General features: G+C 33.6%; 1 long non-coding RNA gene across 1 annotated transcript; it reads left to right on the forward strand.

The window, feature by feature from the left end:
- Nucleotides 1-1,728: 1,728 nt before the first annotated feature.
- On the forward strand, nucleotides 1,729-2,174 carry LOC147484976 (uncharacterized). Its single transcript, XR_015203080.1, has 2 exons — nucleotides 1,729-1,805; nucleotides 1,912-2,174. It is a non-coding gene; the product is annotated as an uncharacterized LOC147484976 (long non-coding RNA).
- Nucleotides 2,175-24,825: the final 22,651 nt, after the last annotated feature.

Consider the following 24,825-nt stretch of genomic DNA (forward strand, 5'->3'; position numbering starts at 1 on the left):
GAGAAAGAATCAAAATTTCAGGTTGGGTATTTTTTTTTTATTGAGATTTCCTTTAGATTTTAGGTTGCTTTATAATTTGTTTCAATTGGTTACTGTTATTTCGTTTTAGGAAATGAATTAAAGCTTGGTTTTGGTGTTGGGTTAGTTAAGGCTTCAGCTTTTGGTTAGTTCTCTTTGGCTAGCACCCCGCTATGTTGCTCTTAGATGAATTAGCTTGGGAAAGTTGGCCACCAGCTCTTCGCGCTTGGGTTCCTAAGTGCTCCCTGAGTTCAACTCATCGTACCACACAAGTTCATAGTCTTTCAACTGCGTAGCATGAAGCTTGACCTGTTTGTGGTCTTGAAGGTTTTTCTGATTGAAAGCTTTCTCCATATAACTTAAATAATCAACGAACTCATCCGACGTGACTCGACCTTTCTCTGGATTTGAATTAAATTGTCTCGTTTATTGTTTAGGTCTATTACCTTGGCAACACCTCCTGTAAACCTTCCTGATTTTAAGATGTTATTGCTGTTTGGTTGTGGATCGGTGCTTTTAGGAGGTGCTGAATGCACCTGGAATAACCTCCTAGACAGGAAGATTGACTCAAAGGTATTATCCCTTTTTGTTTTGTTAATAGATACAAATGCCATGGCGTGTAATGTAGTATCTACCTTGTCCCTTCAGGAGGCAAAAGATGCGTTTAAAGCACTCTTGGAATCTGCTAATGTTGAATATGAATGGAATCTGACTGCTAATGTTGAATCTGCTGTTGAAATGAGTTAGAGATCATGAGGATCTTTTGAAAGCAATTTGGCGGAACTTAAGAAAAAGGTAAAATTTTCTTTGTAGTTATTATTTGTTAGACACCAATGATCTTTATATATCATCATCACAATCCAATTCCTTTTTCATTTGCTTATAGCTAAATAATTTATTGTTTTATCTCCTATATAATAGCTGCATTACGTTTTTTTTCGCTTCAATTTGTTGCTCACTTGCACCTATCACTAAAAAAATTCTTACAAGAGAAAATCAAACTTTCAACTTGAAATGGGCACAACAAGTATTGTGTATAAAAGCTTTTCAATAGTTATATTTACACTTGCGGTGTAATGTGTAATTGCAAGCTAGCAACATGATGAGTATTTTAAAAAAGAAGACATAACGATTGATGGGGTTTTATGTACATAGTCAAAAGGTTTCGATAGAATTATCCTCGTTGGTTAGATATATTTTAATCCTTATGGTGGTGGCGGATATTTTTCGGTGTTTTCTTATTAAAAACATTACTAGTTTATTGTTTCCATTGTGGAATTCGATGCAGGAGAAGGCAAAGGCCCATGAGGAGCATAAAAGGAATATTAGGGAATACAAGCGCTTCCCGCAAATTCCGTGACTTCATTAAGGTATGCGTGTAGAAAAAAACAAAGGTTTTTGGTTATCTGACGGACTATACTATAGTTGAAATTGTGTGAACTGCATGTGCTCCCATTGCGGAGCATGTGCTCACTCTATGTTAGGCATGTACCTTTGTTATGCATTGTTGTGCCTTTCTTAATCAGCTTGAGCTTCTATAGCAAAGTGGTAGGTTGGGTTGAAGACTTAGGTTGGTAGGCATGGTTGTGCTTTTCTCTATCAGCTTGGGCTCTCAGAGTAGAGTGGTCTTTCATAGAACCTATCTACAATCTTTAGTTATTCATGTATTGTAATTGACCTTTCATTTTTGGGCAAAAGCGGCCGATTGGCGTAAAGTTCAAGATCGCTTGGAGGAGGATGAGAGATGCTTGCGTCTGGAGAAACTTGACTGCCTGGAAATATTCCAGGTTACTTTTCTCATATTACTACTTAGTACTTACCTTGTCACTTGAACAATCATTGACTTTCGTATCATCTTGCTTTCAAGCTACTAACGAGATGCTTTATTTTCAGGTTTGCTGATGCTTGAGGATGAGGTTTCCCTCATTGTTTTAGTAACAAAATGAAAAATTGATAATGTAGATTGTAATTGGGGTTTTTGCTTCTAGTGATTTTTGGTATGAGATATTAAGGATGAATATGGTAGAACAGACACCATCATGATACATTTCAGTCTGGTTAGTGTTCAGGTGTTAAGCATTTCCGAGAATAAATCAAAGACACCCGTATGTTCTTATTTGGTCTTATAAATTATATTTTGTTATTTTGGCTTACTTCATTTTTGTTTGTACTAAGTGTAGCTCTTTTGTAATAATTGTGATGTTGGCCTGAAAAAGAATGTGATGTTGGGATATTTTTATTAAAATCCCAATATATATTAAAAAGAATGTAATATTTTTTTATTTTTTTTTAAAAAAAAACTAATTTTCGACAAACATAAACTGTCGCAGGTATACCCGACGGTCATAGACAGTAGGAATATCCAACCGTCTAAACCTAATTTCCGACGGACATAAACTATCATAGGTATACCCGACGGTCAAAGACAGCAGGAATATCCGACGGTCCAAAACTGTAGGAATGTCTGTCGGGAAAGATCATCAACGCCGAAGGCCTATTTTGACTGATTTTAACCGTCGGAAGCCTATGCCGACCGAGCATTTTCCGGCGGTCTTGCGGCAGTTTTGGTCTGTCGGGTAATACCTTTTGCGATAGCCATAGTCAGTCGGGTAAAGTAGTTCTTTTTGTAGTGGTTGAAAAATTTAGGCAGTTTTTAGGTTGTATAAAGCTTCTTTATGAATAAGTGTACTTAGTGAAAAAGTCTTGTTTCCTTTTCTATTATGAAAATTGACTAGAAATCTCACACTAGTATTCGAATTAGGATTTGTTCTTAAAAACTTAATATAATATGTACGCAATAGTTTTTACATCTTTTCATGAACATTCATGCACGGAGTATCATTGGTAGCACATTGTATACATTTTGTAGGTTTCAAATACTGACATGACCATGTTAGGGATATTTTATGTGATGCATTTTGGAGGGCTGGAGTACAAGTGAAGAAGGAGGTTCCCGTGAATTTTTTGATTGATCCGAATGAGGGAAGATCAACACTTCGGCCTGCGGATGTATTGGTCTACAGTTGGTTTGATGGGAGGCATGCGTGTGTTGATGTAACTGGATCCTCTCCATTGGTAGGGCTTGGGAATGGAGTCTTTGAGGTGGGAGAAGCAGCTAATAGAGCAGTGGCAGGGAAGATTGGGAAACACGAGGATGTTTGTAGAGCTAACCAGCATTGTTTCATTCCGTTCAGTTTCGACACTTTTGATTTTTTGGCACCACAATCTATTAAGCTCCTTAAGTGATTGTAGAAAGTTATGGACTGCAACGTTATGATAGCTGGTTCTAACGAGTTTATATTTAGGAGGAGAGCATATGCCGTTCAGAAAGGACTTTTGGGACAGCTTGTTGCACGCTTGTCCTCATTATTTGTAAAACTCGTTATCATTATCAATAAAATTTCCACTTAAAAAAAACAACAACAACAACATTTTCTTTTATTCAAGATTAAAAAAAAAAAAAAAAAAAAACCCATTTTCTTTTATTCAAAAGTGTATACTAAATGAAACAAAAAAAAAAAAAAAAAAAAAAAAAATAAAAAATAAAAACAACATTTTTTCATTTTTTTGAAGAGTATATACTACAAAAAAACAACTATAAAAAATTTTAAAAAAAAAAAAAAAAAAAAAACCAACAACATTTTCATTTTTTTGAAGAGTATATACTACAAAAACAACTATAAAAAAAAAAAAAAAAAAAAAAAAAAAAAAAAAAAAAAAAAAAACAACAACAACAACATTTTCATTTTTTTGAAGAGTATATACTACAAAAAAACATTAAAAACAAAACAAATAAAAAACTCACAAAAACTAAGCTAACTGAACTTATTAAACTAAAATACATTCGTGTGCACTTCTCTATAAGCTCCAAACAGGTTCCACTATTGAAGTTTGCACCATCAATCTAGAATATACGTGTTGGACTAATTACTTTGTGAAGAATTATTCCATATGTTCTACCTCATTACAAAGCCACGATCTTCGTCTAGGAAATCTGACGTTAAAAGACCCATCTTGAAAAAATTAACGTTTCTCGTACATATCACGTAAGAGTGTTCAGACAAAAGCACATGTCTCATTTGGTGTGCTATCTCTTTTCTATTGTGTGATATTTGCTTGTTTTCTTTAATTGGTGTGATATTTTCAACTTCCTTTTGACATGTTGCATATTGTGCTCGACTCACTTTTTGCTGCAGTGTTAGTTGAATTTTTGCTCAAGCTTCACAGGTATTTTCTTTCTTCATCTCCTAACACTTTGAGGACAAAATAACATCATTCTGTTTGGGGATGGTAAGAACTTGTAGCAAAATTTAGGCAGTTTTAGGTTGTATAGAGCTTTTTTATGAATAAGTGTACTTAGAGACAAAGTCTTGTTTCCTTTTCTATGATGAAAATTGACTAGAAATCTCACACTAGTATTCGAATTATGATTTGTTCTTAGAAACTTAATATAATATGTACGCAATAATTTTTACATCTGATCATGAACATTCATGTACGGAGTATCACTGACAGCACATTGTATATATTTTGCAGCTTTCAAATACCGACAAGATCATGTCAGAGATATTTTAGGTGATGCATTTTGGAGGGCTGGAGTACAAGTGAAGAAGGAGGATCCCGTGAATTTTTTCACTAATCCGAATGAGGGAAGATCAACACTTCAGCCTGCGGATGTATTGGTCTACAATTGGTTTGAGTTGAGGCATGCGTGTGTCGATGTAACTGGAGCCTCTCCGTTGGTAGGGCTTGGGAATGGAGTCTTTGAGTTGGGAGAAGCAGCTTATAGAGAAGCGGCAGGGAAGATTGGGAAACACAAGGAAGCTTGTAGAGCTAACCAACATTGTTTCATTCCATTTAGTTTCAACACTTTTGGTTTCTTGGCAAAACATTCTGTTAAGCTCCTTAAGTGATTGTAGAAAGTTATGGACTGCAACGTTATGACAGCTGGTTCTAACGAGTTTATATTTAGGATGAGAGGATTTGCCGTTCAGAAAGGACTTGCGGCACAGCTTGTTGCACGCTTGTCCTAATTATTTTTAAAACTCGTTATCATTATCAATAAAATTTCCACTTAAAAAAAAACAGCAACAACAACATTTTCTTTTATTTGAAATTATATAATATAAAAAAAAAACAACAACAACAACAACAACAACAACAACAACAATCTTTTACTACAAAATAAAACTATAAAAAAAAACCCCCAACAATATTTTCATTTTATTGAAGAGTATATACTGCAAAAAAATAAAAAAAAAAAATTAAAAAAAAAACTAACAAAATTTTCATTTTTTTGAAGAGTATATACTACAAAAACAACTATTAAATTTAAAAAAAAAAAAACCCAACAACAACAACATTTTCATTTTTTTGTAGAGTATATACTACAAAAAAAAAACCATTAAAAATAAAACAAATAAAAAACTCACAAAAACTAAGCTAACTGAACTTATTCAACTAAAAAACATTCGTGTGCACTTCTCTATAAGCTCCAAACAGCTTCCACTATTGAAGTTTGCACCATCAATCCAGAATATACGTGTTGGACTAACTACTTTGTGAAGAATTCTTCCATATGTTCTACCTCATACAAAGCCACGATCTTCGTCTAAGAAATCTGGCGTTAATAGACCCATCTTGAAAAAATTAACTTTTCTCGTACATACCACGTAAAAGTGTTCAGACAAAAGCACATGTCTCATTTGTTGTGCTATCTCTTTCCTATTGTGTGATATTTCTTTGTTTTCTTTGATTGGTGTGATATTTTCAACTTCCTTTTGACATGTTGCATATTGTGCTCGATTAACTTTTTGCCGCAGTGTTAGCTGAATTTTTTTCAAGCTTCACAGGTATTTTCTTTCTTCATCTCTTGACACTTTGAGGACAAAGCATCCTTCTGGTTGGGGGTGGTAAGAACCTGTAGCAAAATTTAGGCAATTTTTAGGTTGTATAAAGCTTATTGATGAATAAGTGTACTTAGTGACAAAGTCTTGTTTCCTTTTCTATGATGAAAATTGTCTAGAAATCTCACACTAGTATTCGAATTAGGATTTGTTCTTAGAAACATAATATAATATGTACGCAATAGTTTTTACATCTTTTCATGAAAATTCATGCACAAAATATCATTGACAGCACATTGTATACATTTTGCAGGCTTGAAATAACAAGTTTGTATATAGGAGGAGAGGATTCGCAGTTCAGAAAGGACTTAGAGCACAGCTTGTTGCACGCTTTTTCTAATTATTTGTAAAATTCGTTATCATTATCAATAGAATTTCCACCAAAAAAAACAACAACAACAACACCATTTTCTTTTAATTCAAGAGTATATACTAAAAAAAAAAACCATTTTCTTTTATTCGTTGAGTATATTCTACAAAAAAAACAACAACAACATCAACAACATCAACAACATTTTCTTTTACTCGAAGAGTATATACTACAAAAAAATAAGATAAAAAAAATAAAAATAAAAATAAACAAACGTAACAACATTTTTATTTTTTTGAAGAGTATATACTACAAAAAAAACTATAAAAATCAAAACAATTCAAAAACTCAAAAAAGCTAAGCTAACTGAATTATTCTGCTAAAATACAATCTCATGCACTACTCTATAAGCTCCAAACAGCTTCCACTATTGAAGTTTGAGCCATCAATTCAGAATATACGTGTTGGTCTAACTACTTTGTGAAGCATTTTTCCATATGTTCTACATCATTACAAAGCCACGATCTTCATCTAGGAAATCTAACGTTAAAACTCCCATCTTGAAAAAATTAACTTTTCACGTCATACCACGCAAGAGTGTTCCGACAAAAGCACATGTCCCATTTGGTGTGCTATCTCTTTCCTATTGTGTGATATTTCTTTGTTTTCTTTGATTGGTGTGATATTTTCAACTTCCTTTTGACATGTTGCATAGATATTGTGCTCGACTCACTTTTTGACCTAGTTGTTAATTTGAATTTTCGCTAAAAGCTTCACGGATATTTTCTTTCTTCATCTCTTGACACTTTGAGGACAAAGCATCCTTCTGGTTGGGGGTGGTAAGAACCTGTAGCAAAATTTAGGCAATCTTTAGGTTGTATAAAGCTTATTGATGAATAAGTGTACTTAGTGACAAAGTCTTGTTTCCTTTTCTATGATGAAAATTGTCTAGAAATCTCACACTAGTATTCGAATTAGGATTTGTTCTTAGAAACATAATATAATATGTACGCAATAGTTTTTACATCTTTTCATGAAAATTCATGCACAAAATATCATTGACAACACATTGTATACATTTTGCAGGCTTGGAATAACAAGTTTGTATTTAGGAGGACAGGATTCGCAGTTCAGAAAGGACTTGGAGCACAGCTTGTTGCACGCTTTTTCTAATTATTTGTAAAATTCGTTATCATTATCAATAGAATTTCCACCGAAAAAAACAACAACAACAACAACTTTTTCTTTAATTCGAAGAGTATACACTAAAAAAAAAAAAAAAAAAAAAACCCATTTTCTTTTATTCGTTGAGTATATTCTACAAAAAAAAAAACAACAACAACAACAACAACAACATCAACAACATTTTCTTTTACTCGAAGAGTATATACTACAAAAAAATAATATAAAAAAAATAAAAATAAAAATAAACAAACGTAACAACATTTTTATTTTTTTGAAGAGTATATACTACAAAAAAAACTATAAAAATCAAAACAATTCAAAAACTCACAAAAGCTAAGCTAACTGAATTATTCTGCTAAAATACAATCTCATGCACTACTCTATAAGCTCCAAACAGCTTCCACTATTGAAGTTTGCGCCATCAATTCAGAATATACGTGTTGGTCTAACTACTTTGTGAAGCATTCTTCCATATGTTCTACATCAATACAAAGCCACGATCTTCATCTAGGAAATCTAACGTTAAAACTCCCATCTTGAAAAAATTAACTTTTCACGTCATACCACGCAAGAGTGTTCCGACAAAAGCACATGTCCCATTTGGTGTGCTATCTCTTTCCTATTGTGTGATATTTCTTTGTTTTCTTTGATTGGTGTGATATTTTCAACTTCCTTTTGACATGTTGCATATTGTGCTCGACTCACTTTTTGACGCAGTGTTAGCTGAATTTTTGCTAAAGCTTCACAGATATTTTCTTTCTTCATCTCTTGACACTTTGAGGACAAAGCATCCTTCTGGTTGGGGGTGGTAAGAACCTGTAGCAAAATTTAGGCAATTTTAGGTTGTATAAAGCTTATTGATGAATAAGTGTACTTAGTGACAAAGTCTTGTTTCCTTTTCTATGATGAAAATTGTATAGAAATCTCACACTAGTATTCGAATTAGGATTTGTTCTTAGAAACATAATATAATATGTACGCAATAGTTTTTACATCTTTTCATGAAAATTCATGCACAAAATATCATTGACAGCACATTGTATACATTTTGCAGGCTTGGAATAACAAGTTTGTATTTAGGAGGACAGGATTCGCAGTTCAGAAAGGACTTGGAGCACAGCCTTGTTTTTTTTTCTAATTATTTGTAAAATTAGTTTATCATTATCAATAGAATTTCCAAAAAAAAAACAACAACAACAACAATATTTTCTTTTAATTCAAGAGTATATACTACAAAAAAAAAAAAACCATTTTCTTTTATTTATTGAGTATATTCTACAAAAAAACAACAACAACAACAACATCAACAACATTTTTTTTTACTTTCAAGAGTATATACTACAAAAAAATAATATAAAAAAAAATAAAAATAAACAAACGTAACAACATTTTTATTTTTTTGAAGAGTATATACTACAAAAAAACTATAAAAATCAAAACAATTCAAAAACTCACAAAAGCTAAGCTAACTGAATTATTCTGCTAAAATACAATCTCATGCACTACTCTATAAGCTTCAAACAGCTTCCACTATTGAAGTTTGCGCCATCAATTCAGAATATACGTGTTGGTTTAACTACTTTGTGAAGCATTCTTCCATATGTTCTACATCATTACAAAGCCACGATCTTCGTCTAGGAAATCTAACGTTAAAACTCCCATCTTGAAAAAATTAACTTTTCATGTCGTACCACGCAAGAGTGTTCCGACAAAAGCACATGTCCCATTTGGTGTGCTATCTCTTTCCTATTGTGTGATATTTCTTTGTTTTCTTTGATTGGTGTGATATTTTCAACTTCCTTTTGACATGTTGCATATTGTGCTCGACTCACTTTTTGACGCAGTGTTAGCTGAATTTTTGCTAAAGCTTCACAGATATTTTTTTTCTTCATCTCTTGACACTTTTAGGACAAAGCATCCTTCTGTTCGGGAGTGGTAAGAACCTGTAGCAATATTTAGGCAGTTTTTATGTTGTATAAAGCTTCTTTATGAATAAGTGTACTTAGTGACAAAGTCTTGTTTCCTTTTCTATGATGAAAATTGCCCAGAAATCTCACTCTAGTATTCGAATTAGGATTTGTTCTTAAAAACTTAATATAATATGTACGCAATAGTTTTTACATCTTTTTATTAACATTCATGCACAGAGTATCATTGGTAGCACATTGTATACATTTTGTAGGATTCAAATACTGACATGATCATGTCAGAGATATTTTATGTGATGCATTTTGGAGGGCTGGAGTACAAGAGAAGAAGGAGGTTCCCGTGAATTTTTTGACTGATCGGAATGAGGGAAGATCAACACTTCGGCCTGTGGATGTATTGGTCTACAGTTGGTTTGATAGGAGGCATGCGTGTGTTGATGTAACAGGAACCTCTCCATTGGTAGGGGTTGGGAATGGAGTCTTTGACGTGGGAGAAGCAACTAATAGAGCAGCGTCAGGGAAGATTGGGAAACATGAGAAGGCTTGTAGAGCTAACCAGCGTTGCTTCATTCCGTTTAATTTCGACACTTTTGGTTTATTGGTACAACAATCTGTTAGGCCCCTTAAGTGATTGTAGAAAGTTATAGACTGCAACGTAATGGCAGCTGGTTCTAACGAGTTTGTATTTAGGAGGAGAGGATTTACCATTCCGGAAGGACTTGCAGCACAACTTGTTACACGCTTGTCCTAGTTATTTGTAAAACTCGTTATCATTATCAATAAAATTTTCACTTAAAAAAAAACAACAACAACAACATTTTTTTTTATTTGAAGATTATATAAAAAAAAAAAAAAAACATTGTCTTTTATTCGAAGAGTGTATAATAAATAAATAAAAAAAAAAAAAAAAAAAAAAAAAACAACAACAACAACAACAACATTTTCTTTTATTTGAAGATTATATCGCAAAAAAAAGATGTTCTCCGGCCCTTTTAGAGAGGCAGCTAAGACGTTTGATCGGCAACTCCGCAGTGTTCTCCAGGGCATTGTGGTTTCTGATGGTCCTAACTTCGGTGATTTGCAGTGGCGTTTATCGACACTCCCATTACGTTTGGGTGGGTTAGGTATTTATTGTGCCACTGATGTCTCTACTTTTGCTTTTGTGGCCTCCCGTTGTCAGACGTCTGAGCTTCAGAACCACATTCTTAGGAGTTGTGGGCCAGTGCCTTTGGATGAGATTCTTGATGTGGCTAGCAGTGCAATGAGTCTTTGTCTACCCGATTTTGACCTCAGTTCTATGGCTGGGAATGCTACCGTCCCCTCAAAACCACAAAAGTTTTGGCGGAAGGCGTTCTATAGTAAGATTGTCTGGCCGGTCTTGAGAGGGAGTTTGTGTTATCTGCTTTCGAAAAAGTCATCATTGGATGCTTGGTCAAAATGTAACATAAAAGGACTTTCTACTTGCTATTCGATGGAGGGACTTGGACAAAGATATGTCGCCGATTGGAGTATCGTTCTATTCTCCCGATGACCGCCTCATGATTCCTTTGTACTCACGAGGGTGGTCTATGCCCCTGTTTGCAAAAGAGTAGACTAGATGCTTTTGGAGACCATGCGGCCACAATCGGTAGATATTTTCCAGGTTTCAAATACCGAGGCATGATCATGTCGAGATATTTTATGTGATGCATTTTGGAGGGTAAAGTACAAGTGAAGAAGGAAGCTCCCGTGAATTTTCTCACCGATCCGAATGAGGGAAGATCCACACCGACCCCAGCCAGATATATTGATATCTGATTGGTCCGAGGGGGAGACATGCATGTGTTGATGTAACTGGAGCCCTCCGTTGGTAGGGCTTGGGAATGGAGTCTTTGAGGTGGGGAGCAGCTAAGAGAGCGAGCGGCAGGGAAGATGGAGAAGCATGAGGAAGCTTGCACGGCTAACCAAAGATTGTTTCATTCCGTTTAGTTTCGACACTTTCGGTTTCTTGGAACAAAAACCGTTGAGCTTCTCAAGAGACTTCGTAAAGTTATGCACAGTAATGTTATGACAGCTGGCTCTAACGAGTTTGTTTTTAGAAGAATAGGATTTGCTATTCAGAAAGGACTTGCGGCGCAGCTTGTTGCACGCTTGTCCTAATTATTTGTAAAATTCCTTATCAGTATCAATAAAATTTCCACTTAAAAAAAAAAAAAAAACCCATTGTCTTTTATTCGAAGAGTGTATACTTAAAAAAAAAACAAAAACAAAAAAAAAAAAAAAACCAACAACAACATTTTCTTTTAGTCGAAGAGTATATACTACAAAAAAACTATAAAAATTTAAAAAAAAAAAAAAAAAAACCAACAGTATTTTCATTTTTTTGAAGAGTATATACTAAAAAAAAAACTCGACAACATTTTCATTATTTTGAAGAGTATATACTACAAAAAAAAACCATTAAAAATAAAATAAATAAAAAACTAACAAAAACGAAGCTAACTGAACTTATTCTACTAAAATACAGTCGTGTGCACTTCTCTATAAGCTCCAAACAACTTCCACTATTGAAGTTTGCACCATCAATCCAAAATATACGTGTTGGACTAACTACTTTGTGAAGCATTCTTTCATATGTTCTACCTCATTACAAAGCCACGATTTACGTCTAGGAAATCTGACGTTAAAAGATTCATCTTGAAAAAAATTAACTTTTCTCGTACATACCACGTAAGAGTGTTCAGACAAAAGAACATGTCTCATTCGGTGTGCTATTTGTTTGTTTTCTTTGATTAGTGTGATATTTTCAAGTTCCTTTTGACATGTTGCATATTGTGCTCGACTCACTTTTTGCTGCAGTGTTAACTTAATTTTTGCTCAAGCTTCACTGGTATTTTCTTTCTTCATCTCTTGAAACTTTGAGGACAAAGCAATCTTCTGTTTGGGGGAGGTAAGAACCTGTAGCAAAATTTAGGCAAATTTTAGGTTGTATAAAGCTTATTGATGAATAAGTGTACTTAGTGACAAAGTCTTGTTTCCTTTTCTATGATGAAAATTGTCTAGAAATCTCACACTAGTATTCAAATTAGGATTTGTTCTTAGAAACATAATATAATATGTACGCAATAGTTTTTACATCTTTTCACGAACATTCATGCACGGAATATCATTGACAGCACATTGCATACATTTTGCAGGTTTAAAATAACGACATGATCATGTCAGGGATATTTTATGTGATGCATTTTGGAGGGCTGGAGTACAAGTGAAGAAAGAGGCTCTCGTTAATTTTTTCACTGATCCGAATGAGGGAAGATCAACACTCCGGCTTGCGGATATATTGGTCTACAGTTGGTTTGAGGGGAGGCATGCGTGTGTTGATGTAACTGGAGCCTCTCCGTTGGTAGGGCTTGGGAATAGAGTCTTTGAGGTGGGAGAAGCAGCTAATAGAGAAGTGGCAGGGAAGATTGGGAAAAACGAGGAGGCCTGTAGTGCTAACCAGCATTGTTTCATTCCGTTCAGTTTCAACACTTTTGGTTTCTTGGCACAAGAATCTGTTGAGCTCTTTAAGTGATTGCAGAAAGTTATGAACTGTAATGTAATGACAGGTGGTTCTAACGAGTTTGTATTTAGGAGGAGAGGATTTGCCGTTTAGAAAGGACTTGCGGCACAGCTTGTTTCACGCTTGTCCTAACTATTTGTAAAACTCGTTATCATTATCAATAAAATTTCCACTCAAAAAAAACAAAAACAGCAACAATTTCTTTTATTCGAAGAGTATATTCAACAAAAAAAAAACCTTTAAAAAAAATAAAAAATAAAAAAATAAAAATAAAAACAACAACAACAACAACAACAACATTTTCATTTTTTTGAAGAGTATATACTACAAAAAAAAAACCCCATTAAAAATAAAACAAAAAAACAACTCACTAAAGCTAAGCTAACAGAACTTATTTTGCTAAAATACAGTTGCGTGCACTACTCAATAAGCTCCACACAACTTCCACTATTGCAGTTTGCGCCATCAATTCAGAATATACGTGTTGGTCTAACTACTTTGTAATGCATTCTTCCATATGTTCTACCTCATTACAAAGTCACGATCTTCGTCTAGGAAATCTAACGTTAAAATCCCCATCTTGAAAAAATTAACTTTTCACGCGTGACGTTACCACGTAAAGTGTTCGACAAAAAGCACATGTCCCATTTGGTGTGCTATCTCTTTCTTATTGAGTGATATCTGTTTGTTTTCTTTTATTGGTGTGATATTTTCAACTTCCTTTTGAAATGTTGCATATTGTGCACGACTCACTTTTGCCTTAGTGTTAAATTTGAATTTTTGCTCAAGCTTCCACGTGTATTTTCTTTTTTCATCTCTTGACACTTTGAGGACAAAACATTCTTCTGTCCGGGTGTGGTAAGAACCAGTAGCAAAATTTTGGCAGTTTTTAGGTTGTATAGAGCTTCTTTAAGAATAAGTTTACTTAGTGACAAAGTCTTGTTTCATTTTCTATGATGAAAATTGTCTAGAAATCTCACACTAGTATTCGAATTAGGATTTGTTCTTAGAAACTTAATATAATATGTACGCAATTGTTTTTACATATTTTCACGAACATTCATGCACGGAGTATCATTGACAGTACATTGTATACATTTTGCAGGTTTCAAATACTGACGTGTTCAGGTCAGGAATATTTGTTGTGATGCATTTTGGAGGGCTGGAGTACAAGTGAAGAAAGAGGCTCCCGTGAATTTTTACATTGATCCGAATGAGGGAAGATTAACACTTCAGCCTGCAGATGTATTGGTCTACAGTTGCTTTAAGGGGAGACATGCGTGTGTTAATGTAACTGCAACCTCTCCGTTGGTAAGGCTTGGGAATGGAGTCTTTGAGGTGGGAGAAGTAACTAATAGGGCAGCGGCAGGGAAGATTGGGAAACACGAGGAAGCTTGTAGAGCTAACCAGCATTGTTTCATTCCGTTCAGTTTCGACACTTTTGGTTTCTTGGCACAACAATCTGTTAAGCTCTTTAAGTGATTGCAGAAAGTTATTGGCTGTAACGTAATGACAGCTGGTTCTAGCGAGTTTGTATTTATGAGGAGAGGATTTGCCGTTTAGAAAGGACTTGCGACACAGCTTGTTGCACGCTTTTTCTAATTATTTGTAAAACTCGTTATCATTAGCAATAAAATTTCCACCACAAAAAAACAACAAGAACAACATTTTCTTTTATTCGAAGAGTATATAAAAAAAAAAAAAAAAACAACAACAACAACAATATTTTCTTTTACACGAAGAGTATATACAACAAAAAAAAAACCTTAAAAAAAACAAACAACAACAACAACATTTTTATTTTTTTGAAGAGTATATACTACAAAAAAAATACCATTAAAATCAAAACAAATCAAAAACTCACAAAAGCTAAGCTAACTGAATTATTCTGCTAAAATACAGTCGCATGCACTACTCAATAAGCTCCAAACAGCTTCCATTATTGAAGTTTGCGCCATCAATTCAGAATATACGTGTTGGTCTAACTACTTTGTGAAGCATTCTTCTATATGTTCTACCTCATTACAAAACCACGATCTTCGTCTAGGAGATCTAACGTTAAAACTCTCATCTTGAAAAAACTTAACTTTTCACGTACATACCACGTAAGAGTGTTCTGACAAAAGCACATGTCCCATTTGGTGTGCTATCTCTTTCCTTTTGTGTGATATTTCTTTGTTTTCTTTGATAGGTGTGATATTTTCAACTTCCTTTTGACATGTTGCATATTGTGCTCGACTCACTTCTTGCCGCAGTGTTAGCTGAATTTTTGCTAAAGCTTTACAGGTATTTTCTTTCTTCATCTCTTGACACTTTGAGGACAAAGCATCCTTCTGTTCGGGAGTGGTAAGAACCTGTTGAAAAATTTATGCAGTTTTTAGGTTGTATAAAGCTTCTTTATGAATAAGTGTACTTAGTGACAAAGTCTTGTTTCCTTTTCTATGATGAAAATTGTCTAGAAATCTCACACTAGTATTCGAATTAGGATTTGTTCTTAAAAACTTAATATAATATGTACGCAATAGTTTTTACATCTTTTCATGAATATTCATGCACGAAGTATCATTGGTAGCACATTGTATACATTTTGTAGGTTTCAAATACTGACATGACCATGTTAGGGATATTTTATGTGATGCATTTTGGAGGGCTGGAGTACAAGTGAATTTTTTGACTGATCCGAATGAGGGAAGATCAACACTTCGGCCTGCGGATGTATTGGTCTACAGATGGTTTAATGGGAGGCATGCGTGTGTTGATATAACTGGATCCTCTCCATTGGTAGGGCTTGGGAATGGAGTTTTTGAGGTGGGAGAAGCAGCTAATAGAGCAGTGGCAGGGAAGATTGGGAAACACGAGGATGTTTGTAGAGCTAACCAGCATTGTTTCATTCCGTTCAGTTTCGACACTTTTGATTTTTTGGCACCACAATCTATTAAGCTCTTTAAGTGATTGTAGAAAGTTATGGACTGCAACGTTATGACAGCTGGTTCTAACGAGTTTATATTTAGGAGGAGAGCATTTGTTGTTCTGAAAGGACTTGCGGCACAGCTTGTTGCATGCTTGTCCTCATTATTTGTAAAACTCGTTATCATTATCAATAAAATTTCCACTTAAAAAAAAACAACAACAACAACAACAACAACAACAACATTTTCTTTTATTCGAAGATTATATAATAGAAAAAAAAATCCATTTTTTTTTCTATTATATAATCTTCGAATAAAAGAAAATGTTGTTGTTGTTGTTGTTGTTTTTTTTCTTCATTCGAAAAGTGTATACTAAAAAAAAGAAAAAAAACAGAAAAACAACAACAACAATCTTTTACTCTAAGATCATTTTTTTTTCTATTATATAATCTTGAATAAAAAGAAAATGTTGTTGTTGTTGTTGTTGTTTTTTTTCTTCATTCAAAAAGTATGTAAAAAAAAAAAAAAAAAAAAAACAACAAAGCAACAACATTTTCATTTTTTTGAAGAGTATATACTACAAAAAAACTAAAAAAAAAAAAACCCCAAACAACATTTTCATTTTTTTTTTGAAGAGTATATACTACAAAAACAACAACAATAATAATAAAAAAAAATAACAACAACAATAACAACAACAACATTTTCATTTTTTTTGAAGCGTATATACTACAAAAAAACATTAAAAATAAAACAAATAAAAAACTCACAAAAGCTAAGCTAACTTAACTTATTAAACTAAAATACATTCGTGTAAACTTCTCTATAAGCTCCAAACAGCTTCCACTATTGAAGTTTGCACCATCAATCTAGAATATACGTGTTGGACTAACTACTTTGTGAAGAATTCTTCCATATGTTCTACCTCATTACAAAGCCACGATCTTCGTCTAGGAAATCTGACGTTAAAAGACCCATCTTGAAAAAATTAACTTTTCTCGTACATACCATGTAAGAGTGTTCAGACAAAAGCACATGTCTCATTTAGTGTGCTATCTCTTTCCTATTGTGTGATATTTGCTTGTTTTCTTTGATCGGTGTGATATTTTCAACTTCCTTTTGACATGTTGCATATTGTGCTCGACTCACTTTTTGCATGTTAAGGTGTTAAATTTTTTCAAGCTTCAAGTATTTTTTTTTCTTCATCTCATTACACTTTGAGGACAAAACATCATTCTGTTTGGGGATGGTAAGAACTTGTAGCAAAATTTAGGCAGTTTTAGGTTGTATAGAGCTATTTTATGAATAAGTGTACTTAGTGACAAAGTCTTGTTTCCTTTTCTATGATGAAAATTGACTAGAAATCTCACACTAGTATTCGAATTAGGATTTGTTCTTAGAAATTTAATATAATATGTATGCAATAATTTTTACATCTGATCATGAACATTCATGTACGGAGTATCGTTGACAGCACATTGTATATATTTTGCAGGTTTCAAATACCGACATGATAATGTCAGAGATATTTTATGTGATGCATTTTGGAGGGCTGGAGTACAGGTGAAGAAGGAGGATCCCATTAATTTTTTCACTAATCCGAATGAGGGAAGATCAACACTTCAGCCTGCGGATGTATTGGTCTACAGTTAGTTTGAGTTTAGGCATGCGTGTATCGATGTAACTGGAGCCTCTCCATTGGTAGGGCTTGGGAATGGAGTCTTTGAGTTGGGAGAAGCAGCTTATAGAGTAGCGGCAGGGAAGATTGGGAAACACAAGGAAGCTTGTAGAGCTAACCAGCATTGTTTCATTCCGTTCAGTTTCAACACTTTTGGTTTCTTGGCAGAACAATCTGTTAAGCTCCTTTAGTGACTGTAGAAATTTGTGGACTGCAACGTTATGACAGCTGGTTCTAACAAGTTTATATTTAGGAGGAGAGGATTTGCCGTTCAGAAAGGACTTGCGGCACAACTTGTTGCACCCCTGTCCTAATTATTTTTAAAACTCGTTATCATTATTAATAAAATTTCCACTTAAAAAAAAACAGCAACAACAACATTTTCTTTTATTTGAAATTATATAGTACAAAAAAAAAACAACAACAACAACAACAACAACAATCTTTTACTTGAATAGTATATACTACAAAATAAAACTAAAAAATAAAAAAAAAATAAAAAAAAAAAAAAAAAAAACAACAACAACAACAACAACAACAACATTGTAGGGCTTGGGAATGGAGTTGATGTACAGTTGGTCTGAGGGGAGGCATGCATGTGTTGATGTAACTGGAGCCTCTCCATTAGTAGGGCTTGGGAATGGAGTCTTTGAGGTTGGAGAAGCAGCATATAGAGCAGCGGTAGGAAAAATTGAGAAACACGAGGAGGCTTGTAGGGCTAACCAGCATTGTTTCATTCCTTTCAGTTTTGACACCTTTGGTTTCTTGGCACAACAGTTTGTTGAGCTCCTTAAGAGATTGCAGAAAGTTATGGACTGCAACGTAATGACAAATTGGTTCTAACGAAGTTTGCTTTTAGGAGGATAGGTTTTGCCATTCGAGAAGGACTTACTTGGCCCTTGTTTGTTGCACGCTTGTCCTAATTATTTGTAAAACTTCGTTATCATTATTAATAATAATAATAATAAAACAATATTTTCATTTTTTTTTAAAGTAAAAAAAAAAAAACTAAACTAAACTAACAAAATTTTCAATTTTTTGAAGAGTACTACCAAAAAAAAACAATGAAAACAACAACAACAAAATTTTCAGTTTTTTGAAGAATATATACTACAAAAAAAACCATTAAAAATAAAACAAATAAAAAACTCACAAAAACTAAGCTAACTGAACTTATTCAACTAAAAAACATTCGTGTGCACTTCTCTATAAGCTCCAAACAGCTTCCACTATTGAAGTTTGCACCATCAATCCAGAATATACGTGTTGGACTAACTACTTTGTAAAGAATTCTTCCATATGTTCTACCTCATACAAAACCACGATCTTCGTCTAAGAAATCTGACGTTAATAGACCAATGATGAAAAAATTAACTTTTCTCGTACATACCACGTAAGAGTGTTCAGACAAAAGCACATGTCTCATTTGGTGTGCTATCTCTTTCCTATTGTGTGATATTTCTTTGTTTTCTTTGATTGGTGTGATATTTTCAACTTCTTTTTGACATGTTGCATATTGTGGTCGACTAACTTTTTGCCGCAGTGTTAGCTGAATTTTTTTCAAGCTTCACAGGTATTTTCTTTCTTAATCTCTTGGCACTTTGAGGACAAAACATCCTTCTGGTTGGGGTGGTAAGAACCTGTTGCAAAATTTAGGCAATTTTTAGGTTGTATAAAGCTTATTGATGAATAAGTGTACTTAGTGACAAAGTCTTGTTTCCTTTTCTATGATGAAAATTGTCTATAAATCTCACACTAGTATTCGAATTAGGATTTGTTCTTAGAAACATAATATAATATGTACGCAATAGTTTTTACTTCTTTTCTTGAACATTCATGCACGAAATATCATTGACAGCACATTGTATACATTTTGCAGGCTTGAAATAACAACATGATCATGTCAGTGATATTTTATGTGATGCATTTTGGAGGGCTGGAGTACAAGTGAAGAAGGAGGCTCTCGTGAATTTTTTCACTGATCCGAATGAGGGAAGATCAACACCGGCTTTGCGGATGTATTGGTCTGATTGGTTTGAGGGGAGTCATGTGTGTGTTGATGTAACTGGAGCCTCTCCGTTGGTAGGGCTTTGGGAATAGAGTCTTTGAGGTGGGGAGAAGCGACTAATAGAAGCGATGGCGAGGGAAGATTGGGAAACACGAGGTTGTTTATAAAGCTAACCAGCAATGTTTCATTCCGTTCAGTTTCGACACTTTTGGTTTCTTGGCACAACAACCTGTTCAGCACTTTAAGTGATTGTAAAAAATTATGAACTGCAACGTTGTGACAGCTGGTTCTAACGAGTTTATATTTAGGAGGAGAGGATTTGCCGTTTAGAAAGGACTTGCGGCACAGCTTGTTGCACGCTTGTCCTAATTATTAGTAAAACTCTTTATCATTATCAATAAAATTTCCACTTAAAAAAAAAAGAACAACAACAATCTTTTACTTGAAGAGTATATACTACAAAAAAAATTAAAAAAAAAAAAAAAAACAACAACATTTTTTTTTTTTTGAAGTGTTGAACTGTATAAACTACAAAAAAACAAAAAAAAAAAACCCCGATTACATTTTCATTTTTTTTGAAGTATATACTACAAAAATAACTAAAAAAAAAAAAAAAAACAACAACAACAACAACAACAAAACAACATTTTCATTTTTTAAGAGTATATACTACAAAAAACAATTAAAAAAAATAAAACAAATAAAACTCACAAAACAAAGGTAACTGAACTTATTAAACTAAAATACATTCGTGTGCACTTCTCTATAAGCTCCAAACAGCTTCCACTATTAAAGTTTGCACCATCAATCTAGAATATACGTGTTGGACTAACTACTTTGTGAAGAATTCTTCCATATGTTCTACCTCCTTACAAAGCCACGATCTTCCTCTAAGAAATCTGACGTTAATAGACCAATGATGAAAAAATTAACTTTTCTCTTACATACCACGTAAGAGTGTTCAGACAAAAGCACATGTCTCATTTGGTGTGCTATCTCTTTCCTATTGTGTGATATTTCTTTATTTTCTTTGATTGGTGTGATATTTTCAACTTCCTTTTGACATGTTTCATATTGTGCTCGACTAACTTTTTGCCGCAGTGTTAGCTGAATTTTTTTCAAGCTTCACAGGTATTTTCTTTCTTCATCTCTTGGCACTTTGAGGACAAAGCATCCTTCTGGTTTGGGTGGTAAGAACCTGTTGCAAAATTTAGGCAATTTTTAGGTTGTATAAAGCTTATTGATGAATAAGTGTACTTAGTGACAAAGTCTTGTTTCCTTTTCTATGATGTTTGAAAATTGTCTAGAAATCTCACACTAGTATTCGAATTAGGATTTGTTCTTAGAAACATAATATAATATGTACGCAATAGTTTTTACATCTTTTCATGAACATTCATGCACGAAATATCATTGGCAGCACATTGTATACATTTTGCAGGCTTGAAATAACAACATGATCATGTCAGTGATATTTTATGTGATGCATTTTGGAGGGCTGGAGTACAAGTGAAGAAGGAGGCTCTCGTGAATTTTTTCACTGATCCGAATGAGGGAAGATCAACACTTCGGCTTGCAGATGTATTGGTCTACAGTTGGTTTGAGGGGAGTCATGTGTGTGTTGATGTAACTGGAGCCTCTCCGTTGGTAGGGCTTGGGAATAGAGTCTTTGAGGTGGGAGAAGCAGCTAATAGAGCAGTGGCAGGGAAGATTGGGAAACACGAGGTTGTTTATAAAGCTAACCAACAATGTTTCATTCCGATTCGGTTCGACACTTTTGGTTTCTTGGCACAACAACAATCTGTTCAAAGACTTTAAGTGATTGTAAAATTATGGACTGCAACGTTATGACAAATTTGGTTCTAACGAAGTTTATATTTAGGAGGAGGAGGATTTGCCGTTTAGAAAGGACTTGCGAATACGACTTGTTGCACGCTTGTCCTAATTATTAGTAAAACTCTTTATCATTATCAATAAAATTTCCACTTAAAAAAAAAAAAGGACAACAACAATCTTTTACTTTGAAGAGTATATACTACAAAAAAAAAAAAAAAAAAAAAAAAAAAAATTTTCATTTTTTTTTTTTTGAAGTGTATATACTACAAAAACAACAATAAAAAATAAAAAATAAAAAAAAAATTAAAAAAATAAAAAAAAAACCCAATTACATTTTCATTTTTTTTTGAAGAGTATATACTAAAAAAAAAAAAAAAACAACAACAACAACAACAACAAAAACAACATTTTCATTTTTTTGAAGAGTATATACTACAAAAAAAACAATTAAAAATAAAACAAATAAAAAACTCACAAAAACAAAGGTAACTGAACTTATTAAACTAAAATACATTTAGGTGTGCACTTCTCTATAAGCTCCAAACGACTTCCACTATTAAAGTTTGCACCATCAATCTAGAATATCGTGTTGGACTAACTACTTTGTGAAGAATTCTTCCATATGTTCTACCTCCTTACAAAGCCACGATCTTCCTCTAAGAAATCTGGCGTTAATAGACCAATGATGAAAAATTAACTTTTCTCTTACATACCACGTAAAGAGTGTTCGGACAAAAGCACATGTCTAATTTGGTGTGCTATCTCTTTCCTATTATTGTGTGATATTTCTTTATTTTCTTTGATTGGTGTGATATTTTCAACTTCCTTTTGACATGTTTCATATTGTGCTTTCGACTAACTTTTTGCCATGTTGTTAGCTGAATTTTTTCAAGCTTCCACGGGTATTTTCTTTCTTCATCTCTTGGCACTTTGAGGACAAAGCATCCTTCCGGTTGGGGTGGTAAGAACACATTTTGCAAAATTTAGGCAATTTTAGCTTGTATAAAGCTTATTGATGAATAAGTGTACTTAGTGACAAAGTCTTGTTTCCTTTTCTATGATGAAAATTGTCTAAAAATCTCACACTAGTATTCGAATTAGGATTTGTTCTTAGAAACATAATATAATATGTACGCAATAGTTTTTACATCTTTTCATGAACATTCATGCACGAAATATCATTGACAGCACATTGTATACATTTTGCAGGCTTGAAATAACAACATGATCATGTCAGTGATATTTTATGTGATGCATTTTGGAGGGCTGGAGTACAAGTGAACAAGGAGGCTCTCGTGAATTTTTTCACTGATCCGAATGAGGGAAGATCAACACTTCGGCTTGCGGATGTATTGGTCTGGCCAGTTTGGTTTGAGGGGTCATGTGTGTGTTGATGTAACTGGAGCCTCTCCGTTGGTAGGGCTTGGGAATAGAGTCTTTGAGGTGGGAGAAGCGGCTAATAGAAGCGATGGCGAGGGAAGATTGGGAAACACGAGGTTGTTTATAAAGCTAACCGGCAATGTTTCATTCCGTTCGGGTTTGACACTTTTGGTTTCTTGGCACAACAACTGATTCAAAGCACTTTAAGTGATTGTAAAAATTATGGACTGCAACGTTATGACAGCTGGTTCTAACGAGTTTATATTTAGGAGGAGAGGATTTGCCGTTTAGAAAGGACTTGCGGCACAGCTTGTTGCACGCTTGTCCTAATTATTAGTAAAACTCTTTATCATTATCAATAAAATTTCCACTAAAAAAAAGATCAACAACAATCTTTTACTTGAAGAGTATATACTACAAAAAAAAAAAAAAAAAAAAAAAAAAAACCAACAACATTTTCATTTTTTTTGAAGTGTATATACTACAAAAACAACAAAAAAAAAAAAAAAAAAAAAAAAAAATTACATTTCATTTTTTTTGAAGAGTATATACTACAAAAATAACTAAAAAAGCAAAAAAAAAAAAAAAAAAAAAAAAACAACAACAACAACAACAAAAACAACATTTTCATTTTTTTTAAGAGTATATACTACAAAAAAAACAATTAAAAATAAAACAAATAAAAAACTCACAAAAACAAAGGTAACTGAACTTATTAAACTAAAATACATTCGTGTGCACTTCTCTATAAGCTCCAAACAGCTTCCACTATTAAAGTTTGCACCATCAATCTAGAATATACCTGTTGGACTAACTACTTTGTGAAGAATTCTTCCATATGTTCTACCTCCTTACAAAGCCACGGTCTTCCTCTAAGAAATCTGACGTTAATAGACCAATGATGAAAAAATTAACTTTTCTCTTACATACCACGTAAGAGTGTTCAGACAAAAGCACATGTCTCATTTGGTGTGCTATCTCTTTCCTATTGTGTGATATTTCTTTATTTTCTTTGATTGGTGTGATATTTTCAACTTCCTTTTGACATGTTTCATATTGTGCTCGACTAACTTTTTGCCGCAGTGTTAGCTGAATTTTTTTCAAGCTTCACAGGTATTTTCTTTCTTCATCTCTTGGCACTTTGAGGACAAAGCATCCTTCTGGTTGGGGTGGTAAGAACACATTTGCAAAATTTAGGCAATTTTTTAGCTTGTATAAAGCTTATTGATGAATAAGTGTACTTAGTGACAAAGTCTTGTTTCCTTTTCTATGATGAAAATTGTCTATAAATCTCACACTAGTATTCGAATTAGGATTTATTCTTAGAAACATAATATAATATGTACGCAATAGTTTTTACATCTTTTCATGAACATTCATGCACGAAATATCATTGACAGCACATTGTATACATTTAGCAGGCTTGAAATAACAACATGATCATGTCAGTGATATTTTATGTGATGCATTTTGGAGGGCTGGAGTACAAGTGAAGAAGGAGGCTCTCGTGAATTTTTTCACTGATCCGAATGAGGGAAGATCAACACTTCGGCTTGCAGATGTATTGGTCTACAGTTGGTTTGAGGGGAGTCATGTGTGTGTTGATGTAACTGGAGCCTCTCCGTTGGTAGGGCTTGGGAATAGAGTCTTTGAGGTGGGAGAAACAGCTAATAGAGCAGTGGCAGGGAAGATTGGGAAACACGAGGTTGTTTATAAAGCTAACCAGCAATGTTTCATTCCGTTCAGTTTCGACACTTTTGGTTTCTTGGCACAACAATCTGTTCAGCACTTTAAGTGATTGTAAAAAATTATGGACTGCAACGTTATGACAGCTGGTTCTAACGAGTTTATATTTAGGAGGAGAGGATATGCCGTTTAGAAAGGACTTGCGGCACAGCTTGTTGCACGCTTGTCCTAATTATTAGTAAAACTCTTTATCATTATCAATAAAATTTCCACTTAAAAAAAAAAAGAACAACAACAATCTTTTACTTGAAGAGTATATACTACAAAAAAATTTCAAAAAAAAAAAAAAAAAAACCAACAACATTTTCATTTTTTTTGAAGTGTATATACTACAAAACAACAAAAAAAAAAAATTACATTTTCATTTTTTTTTTAAGAGT

Source organism: Coptis chinensis, chromosome 7 (assembly GCF_015680905.1).
Source record: "Coptis chinensis isolate HL-2020 chromosome 7, ASM1568090v1, whole genome shotgun sequence".
NCBI lineage: Eukaryota > Viridiplantae > Streptophyta > Magnoliopsida > Ranunculales > Ranunculaceae > Coptis > Coptis chinensis.